Consider the following 15476-nt stretch of genomic DNA (forward strand, 5'->3'; position numbering starts at 1 on the left):
AGAAGTTGAGGGAGGCCAGATACCTGACCGCCGAAATTTCGCATAGGCTGCCCGCCCGAGGGCAGGTCATCCCTACTCCCGAACCCAACGAGAGTATTGTGTTCGTCTCCCACTTCCTCCGAGGACTAGGCCTCGCTCTGGATCCCTTTGCTAGGGGTCTTATGTTCTATTACGGGCTGGATTTTCACGACCTAACCCCGGATTCCCTCCTTCACATCTCGTCATTTATTGTTGTTTGTGAGGCCTTCCTCCGCATTACCCCTCACATCGGCCTGTGGCTCAAGACCTTTGATGTGAAGCCGAAGATGGTCGAAGGGCAGTACGTAGCGTGCGGAGGTGCTCTAATAAGCAAAATTGCTGGTGCTCCAAGGCCGAAGGGCTCCTTTCCAGAGGTGTCCGGATTGTGGCAACAGGAGTGGTTTTATGTCACAGCTCCTCGAAGTGCCAAGTGGGTAGCCGCCCCCACCTTTCGCTCGGGCCCTCCACCACAACTGATTTCATGGATCAGCAGGGGGCTGAGCTAGGACCCAGCCAAGGACGTGCCCATACTGCAGAGCCGCATCCAGGATCTCTTCGAGGGAGATTTCAGTCTGGTTATGGTAATGCAAGTCATGCTGGTTCGTCGAGTCCAGCCTTGCAAACGTCAGCCCCTCCTCATGTGGGAATTTAACCCGGAAGGACCGCGCACTATTCAGAATTTCCTCAGCCCGACGCACGAGGAGATGTACAAATCGTTCTTCGGACCCCAAATAGAGTGTCCAGACACTACCAAGGATGTGGGCCTGAGCAGCAACCGCACCGCGGCCCAAGTAAGTAATCCCATGGCCGAACACACTGACCCTTTTTTTATCATGACATCATTCTGAAGAATCGCTCTTTGACCATGACTGGATAACAAAGGCGAAGATGATCCGGTGTTCGGCCCCCCTTCCTGAAGGCTTGGACAATCCGGTGCTGGAAAAGATGCTCGAGCCAGCACCTTGCCTGGTGCCGTCAAAGGAAGATGAAGGGGGGAATAAAGAGGGCGAAAGCGGGCCTCCACCTCTACCTATTCCAATCGAGGGAATGAGCGCCTCCGTGAGGGAGGACAACCCAGGGGAAGAATCTGACATTCTCTCGCCCCGGGGAAGGAAGAGGACTACCTCTAAAGATCCGGAAACCAAGGTTTCCAAACGGGAGAAGGAATCTCCACCAAAGGGTCCTGCCTCGGAGGGTGCTCTTGCCGCACAATGTCCGCGCGGGGATCAGCCCTCTAACGAGCTGTAAGTAATCAAAAAGTACTTAATAGTGAAGATATCCTACCTTACTTCTAAGGAAAATAACCGAAGCATTTATCTTGCAGTTCGGATCTTAGCCCTTCTCAGCAGAGCTCGTCTTCAGGGGATCTTCTTTCGGAGATGATGGAGAGCAAAACGCCTCCCCCAGACTCCCTAGCTCAAGAAGTGGGCGACCTTGAAGTGTCGTCGCGGAGGGTCTCTCCGGATCCGGCGAGGCCAGAAGATAATCCTATGGCCACCTGAAGTCCCCAGTATCCGACTCTTGAAGAGAGCAACCAAAAGAGTCCGGCACCGTCTGGTATGTGGTCAGACGTACTGAGCGATCTGCTAGAGCAAGCGACTATCTCAGAAGAGCACCGTACGTTGATGGGTACGGTGATTGAAAGGATTTCGTCCGCCGAAAGCGGGTTGCATGAAGCCTTTATGAGTCTACTAATGGGTTTTGAGGTACATGAAATGATGTACATTTTTGACAGTACCGCACATTTTAAGGTGTGCCCTGTGTAGATAGTAGCCCCTTTTAAGGATCGTAGTCCCAGGTAATAACCAGACCGCCTTTATGTGCAGGTGGTTGAAGCTCCGGTGGCTAGCCGGAGTGATGGGTTTGCCGGACTAAAGCGGCAACTGGATGCGGCAGATGCCGACATTGTGCTTGTCAACAAGCGGCTTGACAAGGCACAGGGTGAGTGATTTTTCTAGTGATCGTCACATAATAAGAGCAACATGATGCCAGTATCTTTAAACTTTGTGAGTGTAGATGGAGCTGCCACCATGGAGACCCTTCGGGCGGAGCTTGCCCGAGCCAAGGAGCAAGCAAGGAGTAGTAATGCGGCCGCTTTAAAGGCGGCCGAAGAGTTAAGAGCTGAAAAGGCCGCGCATTGCGAGAGCAAAGAGAAAATGGCCAAGATGGCTGTAAAGTTAAAAGACACTGCCGACCGTTGCCAGCTTCTTGAAGAAGAAAATCGGGCGAAGGCGACGGACCTGGAAAAGGCCACGATGGCGACCAAAGACACCCGCCCTGCGATGAGAGCGAAGAAGGAGGTGTTGGGGAACGTAGTAATTTCAAAAAATTTCCTACGCACACGCAAGATCATGTGATGCATAGCAACGAGGGGAGAGTGTTGTCTACGTACCCAACGCAGACCGACTGCGGAAGCGATGACACGACGTAGAGGAAGTAGTCGTACGTCTTCACGATCCAACCGATCAAGCACCGAAACTACGGCACCTCCGAGTTCGAGCACACGTTCAGCTCGATGACGATCCCCGGACTCCGATCCAGCAAAGTGTCGGGGAAGAGTTCCGTCAGCACGACGACGTGGTGACGATCTTGATGAACTACAGCAGCAGGGCTTCGCCTAAACTCCGCTACAGTATTATCGAGGTATATGGTGGCAGGGGGCACCGCACACGGCTAAGGAATAGATCACGTGGATCAACTTGTTGTCCCTTTGGTGCTAGCCCTGCCCCTCTATTTATATGTTGAGCCCCGGGGTCGAAACTTGGAGCAAAAGCCTCCTCAAAGTCGGTTTTGCCCGAAAGGCAAGAGTCCCACTCGGACTCCAGGACCAAACGCCACAATCCTTGGCGTCTGGCCCAGACGCCATGGGCCTCGGCGTCTGGCCCAGGGCCAGACGCCAGGGTCTCCGGCGTTTGGCCCCCTGGCCTCCGCAAAACTCCTTTTGCACCGACCTAAAGCCTCATGGGCTTGACCCCTTGGCCTAACCATATCATCCAATATATGAATCTTTACATCTCGACCATTTCGAGACTCCTCGTCATGTCCCCGATCTCATCCAGGACTCCGAACTCCTTCGGTACATCAAAACATGTAAACTCATAATATAACTGTCATCGTAACCTTAAGCGTGCAGACCCTACGGGTTCGAGAACAATGTAGACATGACCGAGACACGTCTCCGGTCAATAACCAATAGCAGGACCTGGATGCCCATATTGGCTCCTACATATTCTACGAAGATCTTTATCGGTCAGACCGCATAACAACATACGCTGTTCCCTTTGTCATCGGTATGTTACTTGCCCGAGATTCGATCGTCGGTATCCAATACCTAGTTCAATCTCGTTACTGGCAAGTCTCTTTACTCGTTCCGTAATACATCATCTCACAACTAACATATTAGTTGCAGTGCTTGCAAGGCTTATGTGATGTGCATTACCGAGAGGGCCCAGAGATACCTCTCCGACAATCGGAGTGACAAATCCTAATCTCGAAATACGCCAACCCAACATCTACTTTTGGAGACACCTGTAATGCTCCTTTATAATCACCCAGTTACGTTGTGACGTTTGGTAGCACCCAAAGTGTTCCTCCGGCAAACGGGAGTTGCATAATCTCATAGTCATAGGAACATGTATAAGTCATGAAGAAAGCAATAGCAACATACTAAACAATCAGGTGCTAAGCTAACGGAATGGGTCAAGTCAATCACATCATTCTCCTAATGATGTGATCCCGTTAATCAAATGACAAATCTTTTGTCCATGGCTAGGAAACATAACCATCTTTGATAAACGAGCTAGTCAAGTAGAGGCATACTAGTGACACTATGTTTGTCTATGTATTCACACATGTATTATGTTTCCGGTTAATACAATTATAGCATGAATAATAAACATTTATCATGAAATAAGGAAATAAATAATAACTTTATTATTGCCTCTAGGGCATATTTCCTTCAGTCTCCCACTTGCACTAGAGTCAATAATCTAGTTCACATCGTCATGTGATTTAACACCAATATTCATATCTGTATATGATTAACACCCATAGTTCACATCTTCATGTGACCAACACCCAAAGGGTTTACTAGAGTCAATAATCTAGTTCACATCACTATGTGATTAACACCCAAAGAGTACTAAGGTGTGATCATGTTTTGCTCGTGAGAGAAGCTTAGTCAACGGGTCTGTCACATTTAGAGCCGTATGTATTTTGCAAATATTCTATGTCTACAATGATCTGCACGGAGCTACTCTAGCTAATTGCTCCCACTTTCAATATGTATCCAGATTGAGACTTAGAGTCATCTGGATTGGTGTAAAAGCTTGCACCGATGTAACTCTTTACGGCGGACTCTTTTATCACCTCCATAATCGAGAAATATTTCCTTAGTTCTCACTAAGGATTTTCTTGACCGCTGTCCAGTGATCTACTCTTAGATCAAAATTGTATTCCTATGTCAAACTCAGAGCAAGGTATACAATAGGTCTGGTTCACAGCATAGCATACTTTATAGAACCTATGACTAAGGCATAGGGAATGACTTTCATTCTCTTTTCTATTTTCTGTCGTGGTCGGGATTTGAGTCTTACTCAATTTCACACCTTTCCAACACAGGCAAGAACTCTTTCTTTGACTGTTCCATTTTGAACTACTTCAAAATCTTGACAAGGTATGTACTTTTGAAAAAACTTATCAAGAGTCTTTAACTATCTCAATAGATCTTGATGCTCAATATGTAAGTAGTTTTTACTGAGGTATTTCTTTTAAAGAACTCCTTTAGAACACTCCTTTATGCTTTGCAGAATAATTCTACATTATTTCCGATCAACAATATGTCATTCACATATACTTATCAGAAATGCTGTAGTGCTCCCACTCACTTTCTTGTAAATACAGGCCTTTTCAAAAGTCTGTATTAAACCATATGCTTTGATCAACTCATCAAAGCGTATATTCCAACTCCGAGATGCTTGCACCAGTCCATAGATGGATCGCTGGAGCTTGCACACTTTGTTAGTATCTTTAGGATTGACAAAACCTTTTGGTTGCATCATATACAACTCTTCGTTAAGAAAACCATTAGGGAATGCAGTTTTGACATCCATTTACCAGATTTCATAAAATATGGCAATTACTAACATGATTTGGACAGACTTAAGCATCGCTACAGTTGAGAAAATCTCATTGTAGTCAACACCTTGAACTTGTCAAAAAACCTTTTTGCGACAAGTCGAGCTTTGTAGAGAGTAACACTACTATCAACGTCCGTCTTCCTCTTGAAGATCCATTTATTTAACATGGCTTGCTGATCATCGAGAAAGTCAATCAAAGTCCATACTTTGTTCTCATACATGGATCATATCTCAGATTTTATGGTCTCAAGCCATTTTGCGGAATCTCGGCTCATCATCGCTTCCTCATAGTTCGTAGGTTCATCATGGTCTAGTAACATGACTTCCAGAACAGTATTACCGTACTACTCTAGTGCGGACTGTACTTTGGAAGACCTACGAGGTTTTGTAGTAACTCGATCTGAAATTTCATGATCATCATCATTAGCTTCCTCACTAATTGGTGTAGGAATCACTGGAACTGATTTCCGTGATGAACTACTTTCCAATTCGGGAGAAGGTACTATTACCTCATCAAGTTCTACTTTCCTCCCACTCACTTCTTTTGAGAGAAACTCTTTCTCTAGAAAGGATCCATTCTTAGCAACGAATGTTTTGCCTTCGGATCTGTGATAGAAGGAGTACCCAACGGTTTCCTTTGGGTATTCTATGAAGACGCACTTCTCCGATTTGGGTTTGAGCTTATCAGGTTGAAACTTTTTTCACATAAGCATCGCAACTCCAAATTTTTAGAAACGACAGCTTAGGTTTATTGCTAAACCATAGTTCATACGGTGTCGTCTCAACGGATTTAGATGGTGCCCTATTTAATGTGAATGCAGCTGTCTCTAATGCATAACCCCAAAACGATATTGGTAAATCAGTAAGAGACATCATAGATCGCACCATATCCAATAAAGTGCGGTTACGACGTTCGGATACACCATAACGTTGTGGTGTTCCAGGTGGCATGAGCTGTGAAACTATTCCACATTGTTTTAATTGAAGACCAAACTCGTAACTCAAATATTCATCTCCATGATCAGATCGCAAAAACTTTATTTTCTTGTTACGATGATTTTCCACTTCACTCTGAAATTCTTTGAACCTTTCAACTATTTCAGACTTATGTTTCATCAAGTAGATATACCAATATCTGCTCAAATCATCTGTGAAGGTCAGAAAATAACGATACCCGCCGCGAGCCTCAACACTCATCGGATCACATACATCAGTATGTATTATTTCCAATAAGTCAGTTGCTCGCTCCATTATTCCGGAGAACGGAGTTTTAGTCATCTTGCCCAAAAGGCACGGTACGCAAGCATCAAATGATTCATAACCAAGTGATTCCAAAAATCCATTTTTGTGGAGTTTCTTCATGCGCTTTACACCGATATGACCCAAACGGCAGTGCCACAAATAAGTTGCACTATCATTATTAACTTTGCGTCTTTTGGCATCAATATTATGAATATGTGTATCACCACGATCGAGATCCAACAAACTATTTTCATTGGGTGTATAACCATCGAAGGTCTTATTCACGTAAACAGAATAACAATTATTCTTTAACTTTAAATGAATAACCGTATTGCAATAAACATGATCAAATCATATTCATGCTCAACGCAAACGCCAAATAACATTTATTTAGGTTTAACACTAATCCCGAAAGTATAGGGAGTGTGCGATGATGATCATATCAATCTTGAAACTACTTTCAACACTCATCGTCACTTCACCCTTCAACTAGTCTCTGTTTATTCTGTAACTCCTGTTTCGAGTTACTAATCTTAGCAACCGAACAAGTATCAAATACTCAAGGGCTACTATAAACACTAGTAAGGCACACATCAATAACCTGTATATCAAATATACCCTTGTTCACTTTACCATCCTTCTTATCCACCAAATATTTAGGGCATTTCCGTTTCCAGTGACCATTTGCTTTGCAGTGTAAGCACTCAGTTTCAGGCTTTGGTCCATCTTTGGTCTTCTTCACGGGAGTGACAACTTGCTTATCTTTCCACTTGAAGTTCCCTTTCTTTCCTTTTGCCCTTCTCTTGAAACTAGTGGTCTTGTCAATCATCAACACTTGATGCTCTTTCTTGATTTCTACCTTCGTCGATTTCAACATCACGAAGAGCTTGGGAATCGTTTTCGTCATCCCTTGCATACTATAGTTCATCATGAAGTTCTAGTAACTTAGTGATGGTGACTAGAGAATTCTGTCAATCACTATCTTATCTGGAAGATTAACTCCCACTTGATTCAAGCGATTGAAGTACCCAGACAATCTAAGTACATGCTCACTAGTTGAGCGATTCTTCTCCATCTTTTAGCTATAGAACTTGTTAGAGACATCATATCTCTCAACTCGGGTATTTGCTTGAAATATTAACTTCAATTCCTGGAACATCTTATATGGTCCATGACGTTCAAAACGTCTTTGAAGTCCCGATTCTAAGCCATAAGGCATGGTGCACAAAACTATCAAGTAGTCATCATATTGAGCTAGCCAAACGTTCATAACGTCTGCATCTGCTCCTGCAATAGGTCTGTCACCTAGCGGTGCATTAAGGACATAATTCTTCTGTGCAGCAATGAGGATTAACCTCAGATCACGGATCAAATCCGCAACATTGCTACTAACATTTTTCAACACAGTTTTCTCTAGGAACATATCAAAATAAACATATGAAAGCAACAACGCGAGCTATTGATCTACAACATAATTTGCAAAATACTACCAGGACTAAGTTCATGATAAATTTAAGTTCAATTAATCATATTACTTAAGAACTCCCACTTAGATAGACATCCCTCTAATCCTCTAAGTGATTACGTGATCCAAATCAACTAAACCATGACCGATCATCACGTGAGATGGAGTAGTTTTCAATGGTGAACATCGTTATGTTGATCATATCTACTATATGATTCACGCTCGACCTTTCGGTCTCCGTGTTCCGAGGCCATATCTGCATATGCTAGGCTCGTCAAGTTTAACCTGAGTATTCTGCGTGCGCAACTGTTTTGCACCCGTTGTATTTGAACGTAGAGCCTATCACACCCGATCATCACGTGGTGTCTCAGCACGAAGAACTTTCGCAACGGTGCATACTCAGGGAGAACACTTCTTGATAATTTAGTGAGAGATCATCTTATAATGCTACCGTCAATCAAAGCAAGATAAGATGCATAAAAAGATAAACATCACATGCAATCAATATAAGTGATATGATATGGTCATCATCATCTTGTGCTTGTGATCTCCATCTCCGAAGCACCGTCATGATCACCATCGTCACTGGCGCGACACCTTGATCTCCATCGTAGCATCGTTGTCGTCTCGCCAATCTTATGCTTCCACGACTATCACTACCGTTTAGTAATAAAGTAAAGCATTACATCGCGATTGCATTGCATACAATAAAGCGACAACCATATGGCTCCTGCCAGTTGCCGATAACTCGGTTACAAAACATGATCATCTCATACAATAAAATTCAGCATCATGCCTTGACCATATCACATCACAACATGCCCTGCAAAAACAAGGTAGACGTCCTCTACTTTGTTGTTGCATGTTTTACGTGGCTGCTACGGGCTTAAGTAAGAACCAATCTCACCTACGCATCAAAACCACAACGATAGTTTGTCAAATAGACTCCGTTTTAACCTTCTCAAGGACCGGGCGTAGCCATACTCGGTTCAACTAAAGTTGGAGAGACAGTCGCCCGCAAGCCATCTATGTGCAAAGCACGTCGAGGGAACCGGTCTCGCGTAAGCGTACGCGTAAGGTTGGTCCGGGTCGTCTCGTCCAACAATACCGCCGAACCAAAGTATGACATGCTGGTAGGCAGTATGACTTGTATCGTCCACAACTCACTTGTGTTCTACTCGTGCATATAACATCAACATAAATAACCTAGGCTCGGATGCCACTGTTGGGTTTCGTAGTAATTTCAAAAAATTTCCTACGCACACACAAGATCATGTGATGCATAGCAACGAGGGGAGAGTGTTGTCTACGTACCCAACGCAGACCGACTGCGGAAGCGATGACACGACGTAGAGGAAGTAGTCGTACGTCTTCACGATCCAACCGATCAAGCACCGAAACTACGGCACCTCCGAGTTCGAGCACACGTTCAGCTCGATGACGATCCCCGGACTCCGATCCAGCAAAGTGTCGGGGAAGAGTTCCATCAGCACGACGGCGTGGTGACGATCTTGATGAACTACAGCAGCAGGGCTTCGCCTAAACTCCGCTACAGTATTATCGAGGTATATGGTGGCAGGGGGCACCGCACACGGCTAAGGAATAGATCACGTGGATCAACTTGTTGTCCCTTTGGTGCTAGCCCTGCCCCTCTATTTATATGTTGAGCCCCGGGGTCGAAACTTGGAGCAAAAGCCTCCTCAAAGTCGGTTTTGCCCGAAAGGCAAGAGTCCCACTCGGACTCCAGGACCAAACGCCACAATCCTTGGCGTCTGGCCCAGACGCCATGGGCCTCGGCGTCTGGCCCAGGGCCAGACGCCAGGGTCTCCGGCGTTTGGCCCCCTGGCCTCCGCAAAACTCCTTTTGCACCGACCTAAAGCCTCATGGGCTTGACCCCTTGGCCTAACCTTATCATCCAATATATGAATCTTTACGTCTCGACCATTTCGAGACTCCTCGTCATGTCCCCGATCTCATCCGGGACTCCGAACTCCTTCGGTACATCAAAACATGTAAACTCATAATATAACTGTCATCGTAACCTTAAGCGTGCGGACCCTACGGGTTCGAGAACAATGTAGACATGACCGAGACACGTCTCCGGTCAATAACCAATAGCGGGACCTGGATGCCCATATTGGCTCCTACATATTCTACGAAGATCTTTATCGGTCACACCGCATAACAACATACGTTGTTCCCTTTGTCATCGGTATGTTACTTGCCCGAGATTCGATCGTCGGTATCCAATACCTAGTTCAATCTCGTTACTGGCAAGTCTCTTTACTCGTTCCGTAATACATCATCTCACAACTAACATATTAGTTGCAGTGCTTGCAAGGCTTATGTGATGTGCATTACCGAGAGGGCCCAGAGATACCTCTCCGACAATCGGAGTGACAAATCCTAATCTCGAAATACGCCAACCCAACATCTACTTTTGGAGACACCTGTAATGCTCCTTTATAATCACCCAGTTATGTTGTGACGTTTGGTAGCACCCAAAGTGTTCCTCCGGCAAACGGGAGTTGCATAATCTCATAGTCATAGGAACATGTATAAGTCATGAAGAAAGCAATAGAAACATACTAAACGATCAGGTGCTAAGCTAACGGAATGGGTCAAGTCAATCACATCATTCTCCTAATGATGTGATCCCGTTAATCAAATGACAAATCTTTTGTCCATGGCTAGGAAACATAACCATCTTTGATAAACGAGCTAGTCAAGTAGAGGCATACTAGTGACACTATGTTTGTCTATGTATTCACACATGTATTATGTTTCCGGTTAATATAATTATAGCATGAATAATAAACATTTATCATGAAATAAGGAAATAAATAATAACTTTATTATTGCCTCTAGGGCATATTTCCTTCAGGAGGAGCTGCGTCAAGCTGGGGATGTCGCGGCTGGGAAACCCTTCATGCTGTGGAGGAAGTTTGGAGATCCTCAGTATGCCCCTCTGGACCGGCTGTGGAGTTCGGCGGACGCATATCTGGACTTGGCAGCGAGTGTTGTCGATGCGGCCGAATACTTCCGAGATCAAGCAGATCGTGAAGTGGACAAGCTATTCTAGTCACAATTTAATGTTCCAGAGCGTCTGCTTCCATTGACTGATCGGCTTGCCGAATGGGCCGAGCTAAATAGATTGTCCGGACTCGCCATGAGGTCTGTTGTGGATCATCTGTGGTCGGAAAGGCCAAAGCCGAACATCTATTTTAGTTTGGTGCAGCAGTTCCTTGGTGCGGTGCCATGCATTAATGCTGAAGAGGTCGGCGTGCATAGAAGGCTCGCGGATGGCCCTTGCCCGTGTCAAAACATACTGGGCGGAGATGGATGCCACCACTGTCGCGGCGCAAGGTTCAGCCATAGGCTGAGTGGCCGCCGAGCACTATTTTGAAGAAGTTCTTGAAGGCGCTCGTTCGATAGAGGCCTAGTGCTCGAAGAATATTATGTTTGAATGACATGTATTCCCATTGTAAAAACAATGTTTTATTAAGTTTATCAAGGCTGTATTTATACTTTTGCCCGAAAGTATTATGATGCCTCCTGTGCGGCCGTTTATGTATATATGTATATAACTTGAAAGATTGCAGTCGTCGGCTTCAGCCCCCACGCATATAATGCGTGGGTGTTCGCAGAAGACGCATGTTCACACTTGATCCAACCTCTTGGTCCATTAAGGAGGTGATAGCGCAGCGAACTAGGCAACCGGACTATGATGCTTTAACACTTTCACTTAGCCAGAGGAGTTTGACAGTGGGGCTACTGTATAGCCCCTGGTGGCTCCGCACTCCTCTGAATTCGGGGTGCGTACATGCCTGGCCGGGAAATGGCCCTTCGTTAAGGCGGAGGAATCCCGAAGATTCCGGTAGGTCATCGAGTGGTTGACCAGTCTCACACTATATCATGACAGTCATTTGATAACCCACAAGTATAGGGGATCACAACAGTTTTTGATAAGTAAGAGTGTCGAACCCAACGAGGAGCTAAAGGTAGAACAAATATTCCCTCAAGTTCTATCGACCACCGATACAACTCTAGGCACACTTGACGTTCTCTTTACCTAGAACAAGTAAGAAACTAGAAGTACTTTGTAGGTGTTGTTGGATAGGTTTGCAAGATAATAAAGAGTACGTAAATAAAAAGTAGGGGCTGTTTAGATAAAGAAACAATAAAGTAAATATAGCGAGTGTGGAAAAGTGGTGGTAGGAGTTGCGAAATTGTCCCTAAGCAATTGACTACTTTACTAGACCGATAGCAAGTATTATGTGGGAGAGGCCACTGCTAGCATGTCATCCTTTACTTGGAATTCTATGCACTTATGATTTGAACTATTAGCAAGCATCCGCAACTACTAATGTTCATTAAGGTAAAACCCAACCATAGCATTAAGATATATTGGTCCCCCTTCAATCCCGTATGCATCAATTTGTATGCTAGGTTGAAGCTTCTGTCACTCTTGCCCTCCAATACATAGTCCTATCAACATACAACTAACCCTATGGTGTGATCCACGTGCGCAATCATATGATGGGCACCAAAGGACAGCAACATAACCACAAGAAAATTAAATCAATCATAGCAATTCATCAACCACCGATAGGACAACGAGAATCTACTCAGACATCATAGGATGGCAACACATCACTGGATAATAATATGAAGCATAAAGCACCATGTTCAAGTAGAGGGTACAGCGGGTTGCGGGAGAGTGGACTGCTGTAGATAGAGGGGGGAAGGTGATGGAGATGTTGGTGAAGATGGCGGAGGTGTTGGTGTAGATCGCGGTGATGATGATGATGACGATGATGATGGCCATGACAGCGTTCCGGCGCCACCGGAAGAGAAGGGGAGAGGGGGCCCCTTCGTCTTCTTCTTCCTTGACCTCCTCCCTAGATGGGAGAAGGGTTTCCCCTCTGGTCCTTGGCCTCCATGGCATGGAAGGGGTGAGAGCCCCTCCGAGATTGGATATGTCTCTTTGTCTCTCTCTGTTTCTGCATTCTGTTCTGGCTTTGTTTCACCGTTTCGTATATATATATGGAGATCCGTAACTCCGATTGGCCTGAAACCTTCGCGGTGATTTTTTTCCGAATATTAGCTTTCTTGCGGCAAAAGAAGAGCGTCAACCGCCTTACGGTGGGCTCACGAGGGTAGGGGCGCGCCCTAAGGGGGGCGTGCCCCCTGCCTCGTGACCACCTCGGGCACTGGTTTGTGTTGATTTTCCTTCCGAATTTTCCATATTTTCCAAAAATAAGCTCCGTCCGTTTTTATCCCGTTTGGACTCCGTTTGATATGGATATTCTGCAAAACCAAAAACATGCAATAGACATGAACTGGCACTGGGCACTGGATCAATATGCTAGTCCCAAAAATAATATAAAAAGTTGCCAAAAAGTATATGAAAGTTGAATAATATTGGCATGGAACAATCAAAAATTATAGATACGACGGAGACGTACCAGCATCCCCAAGCTTAATTCCTGCTCGTCCTCGAGTAGGTAAATGATAAAAAGATAATTTTTGATGTGGAATGCTACCTAGCATAATCTTGATCATATGTCTAATCATGGCATGAATATTAAGACACGAGTGATTCAAAACAATAATCTATCTTTTGACATAAAGAAAATAATATTTCAAGCATACCAACCAAGCAATTATGTCATATTGAAATAACATAGCCAAAGAAAGCTCATCCCTACAAAATCACATAGTCTGGCTATGCTCCATCTTCACCACACAAAATATTTACATCATGCACAACCCAGATGACAAGCCAAGCAATTGTTTCTCAAACCTTTTCAACTTTCACGCAATACATGAGCGTGAGCCATGGACATAGCCTATAGGTGGAATAGAATATGATGGTGGGGGTTATGTGGAGAAGACAAAAAAGAGAAAGTCTCACATCAACTAGGCGTATCAACGGGCTATGGAGATGCCCATTAATAGATATCAATGTGAGTGAGTAGGGATTGCCATGCAACAGATGCACTAGAGCTATAAGTGTATGAAAGCTCTAACTGAAACTAAGTGGGTGTGCATCCAACTTGCTTTCTCATGAAGACCTCGGGCATTTGAGGAAGCCCATCATCGGAATATACAAGCCAAGTTCTATAATGAAAATTCCCACTAGTATATGAAAGTGATAACTCAAGAGACTCTCTATATGAAGAACATGGTGCTACTTTGAAGCACAAGTGTGGAAAAAGGATAGTAGCATTGCCCCTTCTCTCTTTTTCTCTCATTTTTTTGTTTTCTTTTTGTTTTCTTTTTTTTGGGCCTTCTCTTTTTTTGGCCTTTCTCTTTCTTTTTATTTTTGTATTATATTTTTTTATTTTTTCGTCCGGAGTCTCATCCCGACTTGTGGGGGAATCATAGTCTCCATCATCCTATCCTCACTGGGGCAATGCTCTAATAATGATGATCATCACACTTTTATTTACTTACAACTCGATATTACAACTCAATCTCTAGAACAAAGTATGACTCTATATGGATGCCTCCGGCGGTGTACCCGGATGTGCAATGATCTAGCGTAGCAATGACATCAAAAAAGGACAAGCCATGAAAACATCATGCTAGCTATCTTACGATCATGCAAAGCAATATGACAATGAATGCTCAAGTCATGTATATGATGATGATGGAAGATGCATGGCAATATATCTCGGAATGGCTATGGAAATGCCATGATAGGTAGGTATGGTGGCTGTTTTGAGGAAGGTATATGGTGGGTTTATGGTACCGGCGAAAGTTGCGCGGTACTAGAGAGACTAACAATGATGGAAGGGTGAGAGTGTGTATAATCCATGGACTCAACATTAGTCATAAAGAACTCACATACTTATTGCAAAAATCTATTAGTCATCGAAACAAAGTACTACGCGCATGCTCCTAGGGGGATAGATTGGTAGGAAAAGACCATCGCTCATCCCCGACCGCCACTCATAAGGAAGACAATCAATAAATAAATCATGCTCCGACTTCGTTACATAACGGTTCACCATACGTGCATGCTACGGGAATCACAAACCTCAACACAAGTATTTATACAATCCACAACTACCCACTAGCATGAGTCTAATATCACCATCTTTATATCGCAAAACTATTGCAAGGAATCAAACATATCATATTCAGTGATCTACAAGTTTTATGTAGGATTTTATGACTAACCATGTGAAGGACCAATTCCTGTCATCTCTCTAAATAGATATAAGTAAAGCAAGAGAGTTTAATTCTTTCTACAAAATATATGCCCACACTCTAACGAATATAAGTGAAGCAAAAGCATTCTCCAAATGGCGGTTGTCTATGTAAAGAGAAACAGGTAATCCAAACTTCAAATGATATAAGTGAAGCCCATGAAGCATTCTATAAAGCCATACTCAAAAGATATAAGTGAAGTGCATAGAACATTCTATAAATCAGCCAAGGACTATCTCACACCATCATGGTGCATAAAAGAAAATTAAAACTAAAGCAAAAGACGCTCCAAGATTGCACATATCGCATGAACGAAACGAATCCGAAAACATACCGATATTTGTTGAAGAAAGAGGGGATGCCTCCCCAGCATCCCCAAGCTTAGACGCTTGAGT

The sequence above is a fragment of the Triticum dicoccoides genome, chromosome 4A (genome assembly GCF_002162155.2).
Source record: "Triticum dicoccoides isolate Atlit2015 ecotype Zavitan chromosome 4A, WEW_v2.0, whole genome shotgun sequence".
NCBI classification, from domain to species: Eukaryota; Viridiplantae; Streptophyta; class Magnoliopsida; order Poales; family Poaceae; genus Triticum; species Triticum dicoccoides.